Below are 21,739 nucleotides of genomic sequence, written 5' to 3'. Positions count from 1 at the left end.
GACCAAAAAACCTGGGTTGGAATTATGCCCTGTGCAGAACTTGAATGCCCCATGAAACCAAAATTTGGAAGTTTGGACTTTGATGTCCTAGGGGTCTCTCTGAGCAATCACTTTCTAACTGTATGGCTTTGCAGAGCCTCTTTTACTTCTCCAGATCTCAGTTCCTTATCTCTAAAATAAGAACATTACTACTGGCCTTGCTGAGTTATTGTGAAACTTAAATATAGGTGGCAGTGTTTAACAGACTATAAAGATGTGAGGTATTACATCAAATGCCTTCCACTATATCTAATGTTTTCTAATTACATCTTATGTTTTCTAATTATTTTCTAATCAAATGCCACACTCTCACCCACATTCCTAAGCACCTGGCACAGGACCAGGCACCTAGGAAGAGCTTAGTCACCGTTAGTCACAGCAGCCTGCTGTCCAAATACACAACCCTACTTACAGAAAGATGAAAAAACTGGAGCCCAAAGAAAGAACACAAGTTGCCTAAGGCTAGACAATGAGTGAACAAAGGCAGATTAGGGGTCCTAGTCCCCATATTCTAGATTGCCTCCCCTCTGAAAAGGGGGTATAGGGATGACAACACCTGGAAGCCATTTGGGGGGAACATCTTGCCATCTTGCTCAAGATCAGACAAACAGATACTGAAAGTACTAAGACCCGAACTCAGGCATGTTGGGGGCCTCTCTATTTGGCAACCCTGTTTTTCCACCTTTGTTTCTTATTTTGGTTAATTGTCTTTTGAGATAGGGTCTTACTCTGTAGCCTAGGCTGGCCTGGTGCTCACAACAGCGCCTAGGCTGTCTTCTAACTGTGGCAATCCCTTTGACTAAAGTCTACTGAGTGCTAAGTTTCCCAAGCATTCACTACTGCATCCACCTTCTGCCACCCTTCTACTAGTCCTGATACCTGGACATCTGGGGAGAAATACCATTTCACCAAATGACAGGATGGTAGAACCAAGGTCACTGCTTCGAGCTAGGACCTAAAACAAGGTGCCCATGCAGGATGGGAAGAGGTAAAGAGGCTAGAACTGAGAGAACATACTTATTGAAGAGGTTGAGGCCAATTCTGTAATGCCGCCTCTGTACCACATCATTGTTGAAGGCTGGTGAGTCCCAGCTGTGCCGCGTTTCCCTCTGGTAAGTCTGCTTGCACAGGCCAGTGGCTGGAGGTTCCCTCAGGCTATCCCGAGAAGAGGAGCCAGAGCTGCAGTTGATGGTCTCATTGGAGTTGCTGGAGCTCTCAAGGCTCTCATTGTCTCCACCATCAGAGTTCTCACCTGCTGCCTCACACTTCCCCAACCTCCGACCTCCAGCCACACCACTGGGCCCAGTGCCACTATTGGGGCTGCTGGCAGGGGCCCTGGTGGGGCTGGAGCTGGACCCTCAGGGGCAGGGTAGTGGCGGTGTGGGATTGGGGCCCTGCCTGGTGGCCCTTGTGCTTCAGGGTCCCATGGGGGCTGGCAGCCATCAGCCTCATACACCAGCTGGCGGTGGACAGACCCGCGATCTGAGCGGTCACTCAGGTCTACAGAACTGTCACTGGGAGGCTCAATTGTAAGGAGGGGAAGGTGTGCAGCCCGGAGCCGGAAATCCCGGCACTCCAAGCACCCAGGACCCCTGCGAGCGCCTTCCTCACGGCTACCATCTTCCCGGGTCCCTGGTGGCATCGGTGGAGGAACTGGTGGGAGGGGAGCTGGTGCCAGAACTCAGGGCGGCCCTGGGGTGGGGGTTCTGTGCTGGGCAGTCGCTCGGGTGATGGAGGAGGAACTGGGTCATCCAAGTAGAGGGGAAGGTCACTGAAGGATGTGGCTGAGCTGTCCTCTTGATGTTCCTTTGATTCCCGCTTCTCCAGCTGGGCTGACCCTGGCTCCTCAGACATAGGCCCTGATGGGTGGCAGTTCAGAGCCTCATCGATGGATTCAGCCAGAGACTTAACCTGCACACAGTGAAAGGTGAAAAGGGAAAGGGAGGAATGATGAAGGGAGGAATGGTGCAAGGATCAGAAGGAGAGAAAACAGAAGGAAAGGCAGGGAAAGCTTCCTGGTGGGTCGGCTAGGAAAGCAGGTGTCTGTGTCGCCTCCCCCCACCCATAGGTTCTTTATTTTAAACTTTAAAATATTTATTTATTCACTTAGTGTATATGGGTGTTGGGTGTTTTGCCTGCATGTTATGTCTGTACACCACATGTATGCCTGGTGCAGTGGAGACCAGAAAAGGGTATCAAATCCCCTGAAACTGGAGTTATAAAGAGTCATCACCCACCATGTGGGTGCTGGGAATCAAACCTTCCACCTCTCCAGCCCTTTGTTGCCCTTTTGTATGTATGTATATTTTTTATTGAAAATAAATTTATTTTCACACAATATATTCTGATCAAAGTTTCTCTTCCCCAACTCCTCCCAGATCCTTCTTACCTACCCAACACCATGCCTTCTTTCTCTCTTTAGAAAACAAACAAAAAATCAAACAAACCAGAAAAATATAATTTAAAAAATATCAAAGAAAAAGCACAAGAAACACACACATACTTATTCAATCAAAACCCATAAAACACAAAACAGAAACCATAATACACAAGCAAAAGACAGTTAGATGAAAAATGTCCAAACAAAGCAGTATGAAACAAGAAGTCTGCAAAAATACCATTGAGTTCATTGTGTGTTGTCCAGCCCTTTATTTTACAAGGAAATCTAAACCCAAAGGTTTGTTTGTTTGTTTGTTTGTTTGTTTGTTTTTGAGACAGGGTTTCTCTGTGTATCTTTGGAGCCTTTCCTGGAACTCACTTGGTAGACCAGGATGACTCGAACTCACACAGAGATTCACCTACCTCTGCTTCCCGAGTGCTGGGATTAAAGGCGTGCACCACCACCGCCTAGCTTCCATAGGTTCTTAATAGTTTACAAAATAACTCCCAGGTAGTCAGAGTTCACAGAGGCTAGGACTAACAAGGACAAAATGCCTTCACAGACACTCCACTATGTCTATCTCCGTATCAACCCAAGTCAAATAGTACTCCTCCCTCATTCAAGCCACACTCTTAACCTCTGTCATACCATCTCAAATTCCTTCCAGGAAAACCCCAAATCTCAGCTTCCTCCAGAGTTCTCTGTGTGAATATCTCTTAGGAAATCCATAATATTTACTCTTGAGGATCTGAACTGCACCCAGTAACTCTACCTCCCTGTATATCTAGCTTCAAACTGGCCCCTAATGACCTCTTCCTCCTGGTATTCATAATCTTAGATACCACAGTGCACTAGAGTTGGTCTGTGTGGTCCACAACACATGGTAGAAATGAAGGTATATCATTTCTGGAATGAGACTGTCAAATTCTGTCTTGCATACTCCTTTGACTTGTATCCTTCAGACTCCTTGCCTAAGGGAAGCCACACTGTGAACAGTCTAACGGGGAGGAACTGCCAACAAAGGACTTAACCTGCCAGGCCCCTCTAGCCTTTGGAGACTGTGTCCTACACAGCTTGACAGCAGCCTCCTGAGAGATCCAGAAGCAGAATCATCCAGCATGCCCCTCACAGCTTCTTGGCCCTCAGAAACTGCATAATAAATGTTGGTTGGTTGTGTGTGCGTGTGGTGCACACTGTAATCAGAGCACTTCAGAGGCTAAGTTTGAAGAAAAAACAAAGCAAAGAGATAGTTTGTTGCTTAAGCTCAGTTCTAATGTCAGGGTTTCTTATTTGTTTTACAATTTATTATGACTGTGTCTGTTAGCACATGATGTGTAGGTATAGGTACAGAAGCCACAGCGTGTGTGTAAAGGTCAGAGGACAACTTGGTGGCATTGGTTCCTCTCTTTCCACCTTTACATAGGTTCCAGGGATTGAACTCAGGTCGCCAGGCTTGCCCAGCAAGTGCCTTTACCCACTGAACCATCTCACTGGCCCCTAAGGTCAGTTTTAAGTTACTAAATTTTGGAGTAGTTTGCTGTACAGAAATAGGTAAGTAATACATTTTCCCACATCTGACTTAGATAGCACGAAGTGCTAGATCAGGCCTGGTTCTTCTATCTCTTCCATCAGATGCTATTCTCCTATTCTCTACTCTTCCCTTGAGGAATAGGTGCGAGCTCAGTTTCTATTTTAGATCAGCTACTGCTTGACACAGAAAAGATGCTTAATTATCATATAAATGAATGGATGGATGATGCAGATCTTCCTTCATTACTTCTTTCTTCCCTCCATATTTTTACTGGCCTCATAGAAGCATGCATAGACAATGATAGGGTCAGATAACAGAGCTCAGATCACAGTGATTTCTTCTTTTATAAAGCCTGATTCATTCAATAATTTCTACCAAGTACCTCAGTTTTAGGAGAAAAAAAAAACCAACTAACTTAGCAGTTACCATATACCAGGTGCTTTCATGCATGTTATCTAGTTGAATGCATCTTCCCAACAGTTCTGCAACAGCACTAAATAGAAAGCTTTATCTCCCTTTTGCTGGTTAAAAGGTGAAACTGTTTGTCCAAGGTCATACAGCTGGGGAATGGCACAACTGGGATTTTTCACCCGGAGAGCCATGCTAAAATATCCTTAGCTTAGAATGACCTCCCATTCCACTCACTGCCATGTCCATTCCCATCATTCCACATTTTTGCCTGAGCAAACAATGCCCTCCTCAACATCTCTAACTAGCTACATCTTTTCAGTCCTGTAAGGCCTAGTTACAATGCTGCTTCTCCAAGACACTTCTCTGGTCCTCCCAGAATCCTTCTTGGTTCTGAACATACTCTGTTTTAGGATACAACATGCACCTATATGTCTTCTATTGTCTACCAGACTGGGAGATCCTAGAGAATATGAACCAGAGCACAAGCCTTAGCCTCAGTCTCCTCCTTTATGAAATGGGGAACATAATCTCTACCTTACAGATCTGTTGTGAAGCATACAGAGAACCTGGCATCCACCAGGTGTTCATTATCTGTTAGTAAATCCTTTATTTGCTGTTATAGCAAGTTTCAAACAGTGGGGACTTTTTGTTTCTTATCTGTTCTATAGACTCATATTTTATTGCTTTATTGCATTTATTGTGTGTGTGCACTTGCATGTGTGTGCACTTATGTGTGTGTTGCACATGTGCTTGTATGTCACGGTGCATATGCGAAGATGAGAGGAAAACTGTCAAGAATCATTTCTCAGGGCTGGAAGTTGGCTATCTGTTGTTACTTTTCTAGCCCCAAGTTTCCAAGTCCTTCCACAATTCTCCCGAAACATGGTCAAGTCTATCACAGCAATATCCCATGAACCTTGTACCAATTTCTATTCTAGTTACAGTTTCTATTGCTGTGATAAAACTATGACCAAAAGCAACTTGTGGAGGGCAGGGTTTATTTCATTTTACGTTATGTTGTCCATCATCCAAGGAAGTCAGGCCAGAAACTCAAGGCAGGAACCTGGAGGCAGGCTACCTTAGCCTGCATTCTTTCTCCTTTTTGCTTGTTTGGTTTGGTTTCGATTTTTTGAGACGGATTTCCCTGTGTAGCCTGCCTGTCCTGGAACTCACTCTGTAGACCAGGCTGGCTTGAACTCAGAGATCCTCCTGCCTCTGCCCCACCAGTGCTGGGATTAAAGGCGTGCGCCACCACTGCCTGGCTCAACTTGCTTTCTTATAGCACTCAGGACCCCAGCCTAGGTGTGGCACAGCCCACAGTGATCCGGACCCTCCACATCAATCATCAACATGAAAATGCACCGTGGGCTCGCCTGTGGCCAGTCTGATATATGTGCATTTCTTAACTGAGGTTTCCTCTTCTAAAACGACCATCTGTCAAGTTGACACAAAACTAGCAGCACAATGGTTAAGAGCACTTGTTACTCTTTCACAGGACCAAGTTTGGTTCCCAGCACCCATGGGTGGCTCACAATCATTCATAATTCCAGTTTCATGGGATCAGACATTCTCTTTTGAATGTAACAGGTATCAGGTGTGCACATACATTACATGTAGCAAAACACCCAAACATATACAATAAAATAAATAAATCTTTTTATAAATCAGTTTTTGTGGACTGGAGAGATGGCTCAGTGGTTAAGAATATATATCGCTCTTGCAGAAGATTGGAGTTTGGTTCCCAGCACCCATGCCAGATCCCTCATAACCACCTTCAACTCTAGCTCTAGGTACCTGACATCCCTTTCTAGCCTCCTTGGGAAACTATACACACCTGGCATACACACAGAGATACACAACATAAAAATAAAGTACTCAAAATAAACACTCTGTTCTCTCCTTCCACAGTGTGGGTTCTGGGGATCATCAAGCTTGGCAGCAAGTGCCTTCAGCCACTGAGCCATCTTGCTGGCCCTATGCCCCCATATTCTAACATGCTTGTTTTAACAATGTAGTCCCCCCCAACAGTACTGAAGATAAAAAAACAGGATCTGGAAAATTCTAGGCAAGAGCTCCACTACTGAGCTGCATCCCTGCCTTAGGGTTTTTTGTTGTTTGTTTTATATAGGTGTTCCTAATCCTCCTGTCTCAGCCCTGCCAGTGCTTCTATTATACACTCAGCTGTAACTTTTTCTCACGTTAACAATTCTCTCTCATCACTCTCAAACTCCCAATTCAAATCACTGCTATTTGTTGCTATTAATTGCTCAGTAGTGCACGTTCTTGCAGTTTGGAAACTAGATAAAAAGCAGTAGAAGCAGCCAGAGCCTGGGAATGGAGAAGAAAAGCCCCTTTCAGGGCTCCTGACCTGTTTGGAGAAGGAGTCCTCGAGCTCTGTGATGTCATTAGAAAAACTCTCCAGATGTGGTGACTGAATTCCACACCATCGATGCCCCCACCACAGGAGCCTCCATAGGGAGACACCGTTCAAGCCGGTGGCTCCGGCACCAGCCATGGCACCCTCATCCAGTGAGGCAGGCTTGCCTCGAAGTATGCAGTTCTGTGCTTTTTCGTACTCCTCAAAAGAGAACTGCATCCGCATGTTGGACAAGATGATACGGCGGGACATGCGGCTCTCTGAAGCTGAGCTGCGCAGCCGCTCAAAGTTCTTATTCATACATACTGGCGAAAGGCTGTCTGGATGGTCCTGCGCCCTGCGGCTCAGGAAGGAGCCCCCATACTCTCTCTCCAGCATTTCACCTGTCAGAGGAACAAGTTCAGAAAGTTGCCAGAGCCTCACGGCCTTGGTCCTCAACCATACCCCACTCAAGTTACAACTAACTGCGGGAAGTCCTGACAGGCCCTGTCTGTGCCCGGTGTTTTCTCACTGATAATCCAGGATGTATATAGGCGCAAGAAAAAAGGAAACATAGTTTTTAAAATCAGAAAACGCTTAGAGAAACCAAAAAATGAAAGAAAGGAAACAGTAAATGAAGAGTAATAAGTTGAAGGAAGAAGAAAGAGAATCAGAGTAAGAGAAAAGCAGGAAGGAAGGAAAGATGGGAGGGGGCGAGGGAGGATTCACCTGCAGTCCAAACATCTAGGCATAGCCATAATTAACATGTTGATAACTGCCCTTCCAGGCTCTATTTTTCTGAAGTCTTGTATATTGTCCTCCCTTCCCGGCTCCCTTTTCTCCACCCCAGCCCCTCCAGACAGTGTATTGTATCATACTGTGAAATCGTCACGTTATGTGTGTGCCTCCCCCCCTTAGACTGCATGTCCTTGAAGGCTGGATGCAGGTCTCTCTCCATCTTTTGGACCCCATTATTGGAGCTCAATAATGTCTGCTGAGTGCAGTGAATGTGAATCACCTGTACAATGACAGCCCTGGAGTCAGTCTTCTCCAGTTCCAGCTTTACTGTCCCTCCCTGAATACCACCCTCAAGTACCACACCCCAACTCCTCCTTTGGCTCTCTCTATATCCACTCCATTTTCAACCAGAGCATCTCTTCTGCACCTTCTTGTCCTGCAGGTCTGTGGAGAGTTCATAGCTGTCTGACAGGGCCTTGGAGCGCTTTATCTCCTCCTCCTCCTGCTTCCTCAGGGCGACACTGGCCGGCTGGAGGCGTGCCTCTGAGCCCAAGGCAGGCCCACCCCAGCAGGCGGGCCCCCCATGTGGCTGCTGGTGGGGGCAGCTGGCTCAGTCGGTAGGGGGGTTGGCTCCCAGGACTATCAACCGCTGTGCTCAGGTCACTGCCTGGGGCATCACCCTCCACACTGTGGGGATGAGATAAAAAGAGCTAGGATGTGGCAAGGAGAGAGGCTTGCTAGGCCCAACTGAGTGAGTACACTAATCCTGCCCCCCCAACCCCATCTTCTCCCATTTCCTCAGATACCTAGGGACCCCAACATTTAAGAGACCGTCCATCTGTTTCCTCACTGCCTGCTTCCTCAAGCACCCTTGTTTATCTTCATTCCCTTTCAGTTTCCTTCCCTTTGGAAACCCCATCTCCATAACTTCGTTCTGAGACACGTTCCTTCCGGGGTGTTTCCTCAGTTCTGTCCTCAGTCCTTCCTACCCACCGTCCTCACAATGTGGTCCAGTCACAACCTACCCTAGTCTCCTCCACTCCCGTCCCTAGCAGCTCCAACCTCAAATCTTCCTCCCCCTGATGGCCTAGTTTCCCCCCCACACCTCTTCCCTCCCAGCTCTAGCCCTCATAACCCCATGCAATGATTTTCCAGAACTACCCAGACCAGTTTCTTGATGTATAGCCCCCTCCCAGTCTTGTTTGATGATTCCTTACCCTGCCCATCCAGATTCTCCCCTCCCCCTCCCCAACCCAGCCTTGCCCCTGTGCCCTGCCCCTGCCCTTAGCAGCCTGGAGTCCAGGCTGCCAGTTCCCAGGGTTCCCAGGCTGCTGCGGCTGCTGCGGCTGCTGTTAGTGCTGCTGTTACTGCGGCTGCTGCTTCTGCTGCTGCTGCTGGTGAGAGGGCAGGGTGGAGGCACAGGCTGGGCCACAGTGGAAGTGCCTCCCATTCAGCATCCTCACAGGTAAAGAGCTGCCTGCGGGGAAGCTTCCTTTTTCTCCTCATGTCCTCCTCTGCTCAGCTGGGGAGGAGGGCAGGGGTTCTCAGGTAGAAAGGTGGCAGAGCTGGGTCCAGGTCTTGCCTGCTGGGTTACTAGAGCTGTTGTTCTGCCCGACCTGCTCCCACAGTGCCATGGCAACCAGGCTGCCAGGGAACCCAGGTGCGGCAGAGCTCCAGGCATGTGAGAAGCACAGAGGTGGGAGAACCAGGAAGGCTGAGGAGTGGAGAGGTTGTGGGAGAATGGGTGTGGCTGGGGCTAAAAGTATGATTTCCCCCCTGGGGAAGCAGTACAGCTGTGGGAGCTCCTGGCTAGTAAAGGGATTAAAGGGCCTCTCCTCAGCTTCTATTGGCAGAGCCAGGGTGCAAGGCAAGGGTAAGTTGGGTGGGTGGAAGGGGTTGCCTACTAGCACAAGAGCTTTCCACTGTCTGGGAGCTTACACCTCTGTGCTGGAAGTCAGAGGCAGAGGAGCTGGCTCTGCCCTGGTGGGAATTCTTACTCGATGTTCATCCTCCCCCTCCGAAGTACTAGTCAGAATGAGACTGAAGGACTGCTTCCCACCCTAAATTCTCCTTCTCTCAGACCTCAGAGAGCCTGCTGCCACCCTCCCACAAGTTAGACCCAGCCCAGTATCAAAGACACTCCTGTCTCCCTCGGGATGGCAGATCCTGCTCACCAACCTCTCACACCTCTCCCTTGGCGTACACATTTCAAACCCAGTTTGGTCAACTGTCTCCTCTATCCACAAAAACATCCACTGCTCACACTGCCTACAAGTTAGTCCAATTTCCCATCATTTCTGGCATGAAAGGCCCTCCGAGGTTCAACAGACAATGAATGCTTTCTAGAACACTTAGTATTTAGTCCTCGTTCTGACCACTTCATACTCAATAACTTGGCTGCTCTTTCTAACAACCCTATAAAGTTGTTATTTGTCTTCATTTTATATAGAAAACAAGTCCAGGGAGGTTAGCTACCAACAATGCAAGCAGGATTCAAATCCAGGCAGCATGATTTCAGAATTCACACTCTCTGTAGACCACGCTGGCCTCAAACTCACAGAGATCCACCTGCCTCTGCCTCCCAAGTGCTGGGATTAAAGGCGTGTGCCACCACCGCCCGGCTGTTCACACTCTCAATCATTAAGCAGCCCCTAATATAATTCATCTGAGCCTAGATCCTGCTTTTTCTCAGATGTTCCTCAGTCCCTTACCTCTCAAACTGCTCATATACTATCTTCCACTCCCAAGGCCATCCCCATCTTTTCTGGTAGCACAATCTGAGAAATGCCCCACATGCTAGTTCTGTTAAGATTCAAGTCATATGCCCCTACTGAGATGCCCCTTAAATCTTGCCACTAGCCAGAAATGACTGCTGATCTTGCTCAGAGCCCCTACCTTTGCACATGACTCCTTTTCCTGGCACAGATTAGCTTTGGCAAAGAGTGCATGACTCTCAGTATCTCAGCATAGGAAGAGAATTTGGTAAATGCCTATCTGGCTGGCAAAGGATATGGGGCATAGACCAGAGTAAGGTGTTTCTGGCATGAGGGAGTCAGTGAATGTTCTTGGCGACTGCTCTAATAAGATTCTCACCCTAATTTTGTACCACAAACTCCAGTCTTATTTGCAAATCTCTTCTCTATCCTGTGGATAGGGAGAATGTTGAAACATACAAATTAGCCCATCTTGTTTTCTCATCAAATCCTGCCACAGCTTCCTATAATTCACTCAATAAACAATAACCAAGTACTTTCCATGTGTCATGCACAGCACTAAGCACCGAAAATACAATAAAAAAGCAAAGCCACCAAATTATTTCTTCGGGAAGGTGATATTAGAGTTGAGGAAAACAGACAAAAGAAAGGAAGAAGAAAGGAAGACAGAAGGAAGGAAGGAAAGAAAGAAGCAAATGTCTATCATTTCAAGTAGAGCTAAGCACTAAGATGGAAAATAAAGCAGAGTGTAAAAAGGTGCTGTTTTAGTCATGTGTGCGTGAGACAGAGAGAGAGAGACAGAGACAGAGACGCAGAGAGACGGAGACAGACGAGCGATAGAAGTCAGAGAATTATGCAGACTTGGCAAGCTCTTTACCACTGGAGCCATAAACCCAGCCAAATGTGTTATTTTAGACGTGGTGTCCAGGAAAGCCCTGGCATGGGGGTGGGGGATGACACAGAAGCAGAACCTGATGGAAATGAGGGAGTGAGCTGTGCAGCTGTCTGAGGCAAGAGAGTAGCCAGTACAACATGTCTACATGCTTAAGGATCAATGAAAAAGACAGGACAGCCAGACCATAGTGAACAAGAGAGAGTAATGAGAGATAAGACAGGCAATGAGATTTGTCCAGGTTAGTTTCTGTCAACTCGACACAAGAGAGAGTCACCTGAAAAGCAGAGCTTCAACTGAGATTTGCCTCCAGCAGACTGGCTTGTGGGCATATGTGTGGGCATTTTCTTGTTTATGAGATGTGGGAGAGCCCAGCCCCAGCCCACTGTGGATGGTGCCACCCTGGCAGGTGGTCCTGGGGTGTATAAGGAAGCAAGCCATTAAGTGCATGGTCTCTGCCTCAGTTCCTGCCTCCAGGTTTCTGCCCTGAGTTCCTGCTCTGACTTTCTCAGAGATGGGCTGTTACCTGGAAGTGTAAGATGCAATAAACCCTTTCCCCTCCAAGTTTCTTGTGGTTTGTGTTTTATCACAGCAACAAAAGGCAATTAACACAAGAGACACTGAGACACCAAAATAAAGATTTTGGCTTCTGATCTGACTGTGATGAACATAGAAGGGATGTAACCTAACTTATCATCAATAGAACGGCCTCCAGCTTCCTTACTTGGCCTGAGTCATATATCACACCCAAATCTGGCTACCTTCTGCTCACACTTCGACATTTAGCTTAGGTGTGCCCTTCCACACCTGCCTGCCTCCTTCACACAGGTTACCTTACATACATGCCCCTCCTTCATGCTACTGTAGGGCTCTGCAGTCATCTCTGCTCCCTGCAACGGGCTTTGTTAGCCCCCTTCAAAATGAAGAAAGGGAGAGTTGATATCATTGTAACTCAGGGCCATGTATCGTTATGAAGTAAGAAAGCCAGGATGCAAACTCAGAGACCAGACTGCCCTCTAATGACATTTCAGCGCTTCTCCTACTCCAGGCCTGTGCTGCTCCAGGCTCTCTCCTCTTTGGTAATTCCTCTCTTGAGAACTTGCCCCATTTTGGTTGCAAAGGGAACAGTTGCAGGGACTGTAGGGTGGGAGCATAACCTCCCATTGGAGAGACTAGCCAAAACAATGGAGATTGCTTGAGAGGTTGCTCCTGCTATCATACATACTGCTAAAGAATCCGGAGGTGTGGAACGCTTCAAGTCAGAGCCCGTAAACACTAAAAACACTTTAGTTACAGGCCAATCACATGGAACCCCCCCCCCACACACACACAAATAAGTATAACATCACAGACGCATCCATAGCCACACGGAAGTAAACATGAATACATGTCGACCCAAACACACACTGCCTGCTGGACTATTCTTTAGGGGGAAATGAGAGTATCCTTTGCAGAAGGGGAGAATAAGCCATGCTACACAAATAACCACAGAACAAAGTGGAAAGTTATCAGGGCTGGGGAATACAGGAAGTGATGGGGAGTAAAGGAGAGAGATTCCTTCTGCTTGGGGGTGGCTGAGCAGAATAAAAATAAACTGGCACTTAACTATGCACCTACCCTGTGTCAGGCATTTTCCACACATTATTTAATCTGCATGGCAAACACAAGGGGAGAATTAGGATTCCTGTTTTACAGAGGAAGAAGACAGCTCTAAGAAGGAAACTGACTGACGAAGGTCACAGAGCTAGTAACTGGCAGGATGGGGATTCAGACCCAAAGCCTGGGCTGGCCCTCCTGCTGTCTTGAAGTCTTCCTGGGAGAGGAAGCTCATGGACTGTGCTTTGCCTAGGAGGAGTTAGCAGAGATGAGAGTAGGGGACTCTTGTAAGCCAAGGCTCTAAGATAGGGAGAAGCAGGATAGGATGCCTTCTAGGGACTTGAGGCTGGCTTGACCATGAGAGAGGGTGGGGCACTGACCCTTCCCAGATGCTACTCCTGTTTAGTGTGGGGATGTCTTCTCTCCCTCCGTCTTTTTATTGGTACTGCCCAGAGCCAGGAATTCAGCAGGGAATGGGATCAGAATGCAGTTGCCATGGAAATGAATGGAGACTGTTGCTATGGATACCATAAGATGAGGGCAAGAGGAAAGCAAGGTTGCTGAAAACTATCCCCATGACAACTTAGGTTGGAAAGGGAAGGGACTGGAAGTGAAATACAAAAAAAACAAGAAGGTGAGGCTATGGAGATGGAACCAATGGCTTTCGGCTCTAGAGGGAAAAGACTGGGCAAGGAGGTTGGAGCTGACAGAGAATGGCAGGAAATACTAAGGAAAAGCAGCCACTGCTCGACAGCTCTTCTGCAAGATGTTTTTGCTGTCCAATCCAGTGCCACAGAGAATCCAATCCCGAATTCATCCTAGATTAACTAACCACTAGCCTGAGGGCTTACCAGGTAAACAGTGGGAAAGCAGATTCTGGGAGCCCAAAGACCTGGGCAGGAATCCTGAATCTGCTCATTTGAAGCCCCAGAAAAGTATTAGTTGTAACTTATTTATTCTTTTCACTAGGTCTAGCAACTGTGCAAAGTCTGAGTTTTCTCCCTGAAGGAGATACAACATAGATGGGAATCTGAGGTACAGAGAGATAAACTCAGTTGCAGAGTCTCCTACAAGTAGTGGAGGAGCCGAGACTCAAAAGAACACACAAGGCTGGAAGTATGGCTGAGTGGCAGAGCATTTGCATAGCATCTCCAGGTTTTGGGTTCAATCCCCACATCCACACACAGAAAACAAGAGCAAGTCTGCATACAAAGCTCATGTTCTTCCTGTCCCTTTCCACAGTGTAGTCCCTGCACAATCCATCTCTCCATTTCTTCCCATAGTAGCACACAAGGGACTAGACATCCGGTAAATATTTGTGGAGTGGTAAGCGAGGAAGCAGGAAAGCCTGAAGTTAGATGGGAAAAGCTCCCGCATTTAAGAAGAATGATTCATGGCTTCTTACATGAGATCCACGGAGCTGGAGTGAACTTTACAAACAAATTTTAAGAACTATCCAATCCCACAGATCCAGGTGAAGCCAGACAGTGAAAGTGACCTCTCTTCAAAACTTCCCTATCTCCTAGGCAAAAGTTGCACTTTGAGCTACAAAGATCCACGCCACCCCCACCCCAGCACTTCCTGTTGCCTCTCACTCTGTCTTGTATGCTCCAAACAGGGAACAATAGGCTACTTGCAATTCCTCTATAGCAAGCTCATCCATCATCTTTCCGGGCTTGCATTCACAGACTTGCTTTATTTTTCCTGTCCAAAATGTCTTTTCTTCCGTTCACCTTTGGACTTAACTGGCCTAGATGAGCTCATCTTCATTTTGTGTACCCTGAGCAGGCAGCTCTTCCAGCCAAATCAGTTCTGACTCACTCTCACCCTCCCCAAAACCAACAAGATCAGGTACTGTCTCCTCTGTGTCTCGTCTTCACCCACCTCCTGGTGGCCCTTACCACCAGCTAACGTGATCTTCTCTTGAAGTATGCATTGCCCACTCTTGATCCCCATATCTGTTTTCCAAGAGTAGTGGCCTGGCATGATTCACTTTCATGGAGCTACCATGCCCAGGTCAGGGCCTAGCATACATCTGTTGCTCAGCTACCTTGTTGCCTAAATCCGCTGGTAACATATGTCTGCATGTGTGTAACCATCTGCGTGATAACTGTTACCCTAAGAGCCACAGCCCCATGTTTAAAAGTCAACCATATCTCACCCTTGTGATTACATTCACTGGGCACATACATAGAGACTTCCAGGTACAGAAAGCCAGAACCTCACACAGAAACCTCATATTCTCAGAATTCCTCATGCTGGCTCACACAATCACATTTCCTTAGATCTACAACAGCTCACACAGTCTCTCACTACTGTGAGACCTGTGCAGCCTCACACACATGTACACATAGATACACAGACACATGGAGGTATATTTTTCTCACAATGGATATAAGCCTGCTCCCTTCCCACACCACAGAGCCTGTTTGATCCAGCCAATTCAGTTGCCTGAATGGGAGTTACCACTCTTCCAGTTCCCAAGATGACCGCCTGCCCTTGACTTGCTCTCTTCCTTCCTTCAGTTAACCCCTGCCCACTTCCTCTATTTCCACTCAAATAAAGCATAGATGATCTCCTTCTCTCAGTCACAGGTCACCTAGACTCACACACTCTGGAGAGACATTTGAACACATTAATTACTCACCACTTCCTAACCTGACCCTGGAGCACCCCTGTGGGTATTGTTTTCCCATATGGTCCCTATTCCCTGTAATGTCTTCTCACTTCTTGCCACCTAATCAAATCTTTCCCAATACTTGAGACCCAGTTCTTACCCTTCTTCCTCCAGCAAGCCCTCCTGGATCCTACTATTCCCCACCCACCTTTCCATTTCCTAATATAAACACATCATGGAAGGGGGAGCACAAATCCATAGAAGTCACTGTCTTCTCTCCCAACAGCACCCTTTAAAGCAGTGGTTCTCAACCTTCCTAATGCTATGACCTTTTAATACAGTTCCTCATGCTGTGCTGATCCCCAACCATCAGATTATCTTCTTTGTTACTTCCTAACTCTCATTTTGCTGCTGTTATGAATTGTAATGTAAGTATCTGTGTTTTCCAATGGTCTTAGGTGATCCACAGGTTGTGAACCACTGCTTTAAAGAGCCAGGTCAAGGAAATGTTTACATTCATGTTGGGGAAATGGCTTCTTCTCAGAGATCTTAAGTTACAGTATCAGAACCAAGGAATCCGAATATTCAAATCATATCATCAGAATTTTTAATGGTAGAATTATGAAATTTAAAATCATAGGATTAGACAATCCAAGTATCATAACACTGTAGAAAGAGAACTCACAGAACTGTATGAAATATGTCCCTGCATCATCGTATTTTCAAAGCTCATAATTACAGCTTCTTAAAATGGTAGCATCTCAGATTCAGAATGTCAGAGCTGGAAGAACTCTGGTGACCCTGGTCAATCCACTCTCCCCATTTTCCAGACGGGTAAACTATATGTATTGCAGAAGTCAAGGGTCATGTCCAAGATTAGCCATTTTGAAGATGCCTCCAGCTAGTGCACTGAAGACAGTAACAGGTGTGCTCATGCTGGGAGACATTCACACATTTATTTATTGAATGACTTTTAGGTGTTGACAATGCCACAAATCAACTCCTACTCTGTCTTCCAGCCCATTACCAGCCCTGGATAGGAAAGAAGGCAAAGTTCTGGTGGGAATGGAGACAGGGAGATGGGGTGGGGTGGAACATACATCAGACAGAGAGAAGAGATCAGCTTTTATTGATGGAAATTTCTTTATACATAGCAACACACATGCTGAAAGGCCTTTTCCTCCTGATCATGTTTACAGAGCGCTATGGGAGTGATGGGGTTGGGGAGAGGGTATGAGGTGAGGCCTTCAAGCAGTGGAGTAAATGGCAGCTATGGCCACAGCAAGGAGCAAGGGGATGAGTGACGGGGAACTAGGCAGTCTGGGTTCCTGCTCCCGTCTGGTCCTCTGAGCCCTAGGCACCCTGCATCTCTGTTTGTGCTCACAGAGGACAGAGGTAGGTCCTTGGGGTGTCATTTGGAGACCTCTCCAGTAGTAACAGGCTCCAGGGTGCCTGGAAGTGGGGTATGGGTGCAAGAGGGTCCAGGTTCCAAGCTTCAAGCTCCAAGCTCTGCTTCTCCCATATTTTAGTAAAATCTAGGACTCCAGCTCTTTAATTCAAGGGCTAGAGCCTAGGGGAGACAGCAGGGGTGGGGAGGAATTCCAAGAAGGAGGTCGGGGAAGAAAGAGCATGATGCTTGCCCATCTGGTTCCTGAAGCAGGGGACAGGGTCCCATGAGGGATTCACAGAGGCAGGGGGCTGGGGCTGGTTAAGGCTTTTGCTTCTGCATAGAAAATGGCCCTTGTCCTCTCAGTTACCGAGAGGAGGGACTACTGCATTCGGAGGCCGGACAGCAGAACTGGTGAGCGTCTTCCTCTTCCTCTTCCTCAGTTTCCTCCTCCTCCTCCTCTTCCCTGGGGCCAGGAAGGGCGGGGTAGAGGCCACAGGCAGGGGTGACAGAGAGAGGCAGAGACATTAGTTTGCAGAGAAGGGGAGATACATGAAGGGCCAGAACTGGGAGGTTGGGCTAGGATGGGGGTCCAAATGGGGAAGCCAGTGTGACACATTATCCAGGGCCACATCCAACTCAGTCTCCAAGGAGCCTATGGGTGGTCCCTTGTAGAATAGCCCTCCCCAACCCAGCCTCAATCTTAGGGTCACCTTCACAGTATAGAAACACAATTTTTGACTCTGACAGGTGCCCAGCCTTCATTTCCCAATAAATAACAGCAACCTGTTTTGGGCTAGAACTTTGCGCATCTCATTTAACTCCTGCAACAACTCTACAGAAGCAGCATTTTAGAAATGAACTTAGATAAGTTCACAAAGTTAGATACACTGACCGAGGTCACACAACTGTGTATAAAATACAGTTCAGGTCTGAATCAGGAGTTCTTAGAGGTTCAGGTCTCAGACTCAGTCCTTCCAGGTTTTGTGCTAGAAATCTATTCTGTCCTTACAGAATAAAGATTTGTATTTCCTTAAGACTCAAGGTCAGCAAAACCAAGAATGATGCTTAGAAATCAAGCATGGAAGTGCACAGCGTTAGAAGCAAAAAGACCTGGGTTCATGGGTTAGGGATGTGGCCCAACGCTGGAGCGCTTGCCTGTCACATGCAAGGCCCTGGGTTCCACTCCTAGAACCACAAAAAAAAGGGCAAAGAAAGAAAGATATGAAGAAAGAAGAGGAGAGAAGAGGAGAGGAGAGGGAGAGGAGGGGGGAGGGAAGGAAGGGGAAGGAGGGAGGGGAAGGGAGGGGAGGGGAAGGGAGGGGAAGGGAGGGGAGGGGAAGGGAGGGGAGGGAGGGAGACCTGGGCCTAAACCCAGGCTCTACACGTGCTTCTATGTTATGTGCCCTTGGGCATTGTATTGCCCCACTTGGGAGTTGTTACCTCATCTGTAAAAAGGGGCTCATGCTGCCAACTGCCAGGACTGCCAACTCCCAGGACTGTTGCAAGGTCTAGAACAAACATTAAATGCCTAGCAAACAGTCCAAATGGAAACAGGAGCAATGGAGGATTTTGTTAACTGTTTCTACACCTCATTTCTAAGGGGCCAGGCTGCATGTGATAGTCACTGGAGTGGGGCTACAGTGTCATGGAGTGTATGGATAGATAGCAGAGCTGGGAGGGCATCAGATGTTTCAGAAGTGAAAAGGTGGGTTTTCTGGGGACAGCCAAGGAAATGGCAACATCCCATTCCCAGACTCCTCAGTTCAGAGACTATAAGAAAGTCTAGAATCCAGGCACGAAAAGGATCAGGAAGAGATGAGGAGGAGAGACAACAAGCAGGGGAAGGCACTGTGGTCCACCTAGCACATGCATGAACATACATACACACACACACACACACACACACACACACACACACACACATCTGTGCACACACCCTTCTCCAACTTGGAGATCCCTCTGACACACTGTTCCACATACACAGTGATTCAGCAAAATCACATGACCCAGGTCTCAAGCCCTGAGCCTTAGTTTCCCATTCATCTCTACAACGTGATAAAAATGCCACAACTCTTAAGGCTGTCATGAGGAAAACATGAGAGTCCAGTCTCACTGTTCATTCCCCTCTTACCAAGGACAGGCTCCTGCTCTTTCTCCCTCTGACAGCCCCCTTCTCTTTCTTTTTTAGCCTCCCTAAAGTTCACCTTTCGGCACCAACCTCTTCTGCTCATCTCGGCTCCTCATTGTCTGCTGGATAAAGCTAAGACTTCAAGTTGGCATTGAAGGCTCCCTCATCATATGGGCTCAGATGGCTTTTCTGGACAGATGGACTCAAACAGGCCTGAGTTTCAATACCAGCCCCACCACCTACCAGCTTGTTGTGCTGGGATCCATTTCTTCACCAGTCTGGGACTCATTTTCCTTATCTGCAAAACGGGGAAATATCCATCCCATAGGGTATGGTCGGATTAAATGAATCCACAAATGCTAAAGCATCTACCGCAGGAGAGGTTTGGTGCTTAACACATGCTAACATTATTATAGCTGCCATTGCCAGTGGCATCCACATTGTTATACTCACTCCTGCCCAACCGTCATCAAACTAGTTCAATATTACATCTGCATGCCCAGCCTTTCACTCCTCTATGCCTTTGCTGATTTCATTCATGCTTCATTTCATGCTCCTGATCCGATGCTGCTTCCTGAGAGGTGTCCTCCCTGACTCCCAGCCACAAGTATTCTTTCCTTCTAGCTGGCTCCAGCATTTCTGTGCTTGGGCAGGCTTGTTGATGTCTTTGAACTTCCCTGAAGCATTCCTGGTACCAATCTCGATGCACCTATATACCCATTACCATCACTACTTTTCCTCTCTGGCAGAAATAGGGGTGCCCCATACTACTCAAGGCCAGGTTCCACCTGAGATCTGGGCCCTCTCCTTGCTCTCTCATGCACAACCACCGTTCCTTCTATCTCCCATATTCTTAACTGTTCTTTCTTTGTTGCCTCCTTCCTGTCCCCATTTATAGAAGCTCAAGTCTTTCCCATCTGGGAATCAAAACCCTCTACCTGCCTCCACATCTCCCTCTGTCCCTCTTTCTTCTTCACAGCTAAGCTTCTTGAGAAATTTGTCTACACTGGCCATCTCCACTTCAGTACCTCCTACGAGTTCTTCAACCCACTGCAATCTGCCTCTTGCACTCATCACTGCATGGAAAATGTTTTTCAGAAAGGTTGCCCAGGACTTCCTGATGGTTAAAGCAATACATTCACTTCTGCCCTGGCTTAACTCCTCCTGTCCACAAGACTTAACAGTCTTAACAAGGCCACTTTCTTCCTTGGTGAGCCCACTTACAGTTGGTTTTCCTTCTCTGGCCCATCCCTCCACCTCTCCTTGGGCCCATCCTGCAGGTTGGTACCTCTTCCCCAGTTCTTCTCTCATATTTTCTTTCATCTCACTCTCCTTCAGTGACGTCATTTCATTTCATAACCAGGTGTGGCTCTATCTAGCACAGATCTTTCTGCTGGGTCTAGGCCCATCAAGCCTAGTGCTTGTGAGCCAGCTCCAAGAGAACAACCCATACAGCCCTCAGATGTCAGAGGGACCTCTCCCACAACCTTATCAGTGCAAGCCTTGCCTCTTGCATTTCCCACCTGAGTGAAAGCTACTGCCATACACCTAGTCACTTGTACCCAAAACACACCTTGAAGACCCTATCAGGCAAGTCCAACCTTTTGACATTTTGACACGATGACATCTACACAGTTTGTACTTAAAAATTGTGCAGTCACATTACAAGAAAAAAAATGCAGAAGGTCTCACAATATTTTTAAGTAAGTTTAAGAATCTGTGCTAGACCACATTCACAGTTATTATTGGCCAAACATGGCCTAAAGATTGCAGATTGGACACACATACTTGATTCTTCAGTCACTAAAACTTGCTCATTCTACCTCCTAAATAGCTCTAACATTCTGCATGTTATCTTCTGCTCCCTTTGCCCCTCATTCAACCTTTTTCAAATTTCATTGTCCTTCCTACACTTGTGTCCTTCAAACACCTGCACCTTCCATCTGGAGTTCCATCTCCTACATTTGTGCATGGCTTGCTGCCTGACTTCCTTCAAGTCTCTGATCAGCAATTCACCACTATAGACTCAACTCTTCAAGAGGCACCTATTCACCACACACACCCTGTGGTTTACTGTCTTGTCTACAGTAAGATCCACCAAGACAGGCATCTGTCTTGTTCAGTGCTCCATCTCTCATGCCCAGAGCAGTGCTTTAGTAAGTATTCATGCAATAGATGCATCCATTGCCAAGCCTGAAGACTCAACCAACTGTGAACTACATTCTCAATCATGTCCACCTCCTCCTCCATCTCTTCTTAAGCACCAAGTCTCTGACTCTGGTCCTTCCTTTTGCCCAATCACTTCTCAGCCCACCTCCTCTGCTCTATGCTTACTGTCACTTTCTTAGTTTCTCTTCTCTTGGATGACTACTACATCAGCCTCTTCCCAAATCTTCCTTCCTTCTAAAACGTTAATTTGATAATGATACTTGCCTATTCAAGAACTGCTCCAAGCTCCCAGCTGTCCCCCTTGAAAAACATAACAAGCCTATACTCCCGAGACAACTGCTTGAGACATGTCTAAACTCTGCCCCCTCTAATATTTCTTTTTGCTCTTTCTTACCTCCAAACTCTGTGCAGACCCTCAGAATATCCTCCATCATCTATTTTTAGCTCTTGACATCACTATGGATCTTAAGTAACTAGCTTAGATGTTACTTTCTTTGGGAAACTGTCTGACTCACAACTTAGAAGTAATATACCTCTCTCTCCCTCTCCCCCTTCTCTAATCCACAGGAAAATACATGTCTCTGGTGTTACTTGGGATCTCTAAGAACAAGGAATAGGTTGGAAGTTAGCAATTATGTATGAGACCAGGGACTTAGGATGATGGATGAGCATTGATGGAAGTTCTTGTTTCTTATACTATTACCCTGGACTGGGCTCTGGTATTCTGTTAATGTCTACTCATTTCTGTCCTCCTATACCTCAGCTTCACTACCTATAA

General features: G+C 47.1%; 1 pseudogene; it reads right to left on the bottom strand.

Annotated features, from left to right (window-relative positions):
* LOC114702888 overlaps positions 1–21,739 on the bottom strand; it is a 47,616-nt pseudogene that overhangs the window by 15,274 nt on the left and 10,603 nt on the right.

This window comes from Peromyscus leucopus, chromosome X, assembly GCF_004664715.2.
Source record: "Peromyscus leucopus breed LL Stock chromosome X, UCI_PerLeu_2.1, whole genome shotgun sequence".
NCBI lineage: Eukaryota > Metazoa > Chordata > Mammalia > Rodentia > Cricetidae > Peromyscus > Peromyscus leucopus.
This window is presented reverse-complemented; position numbering and strand designations above follow the sequence as displayed.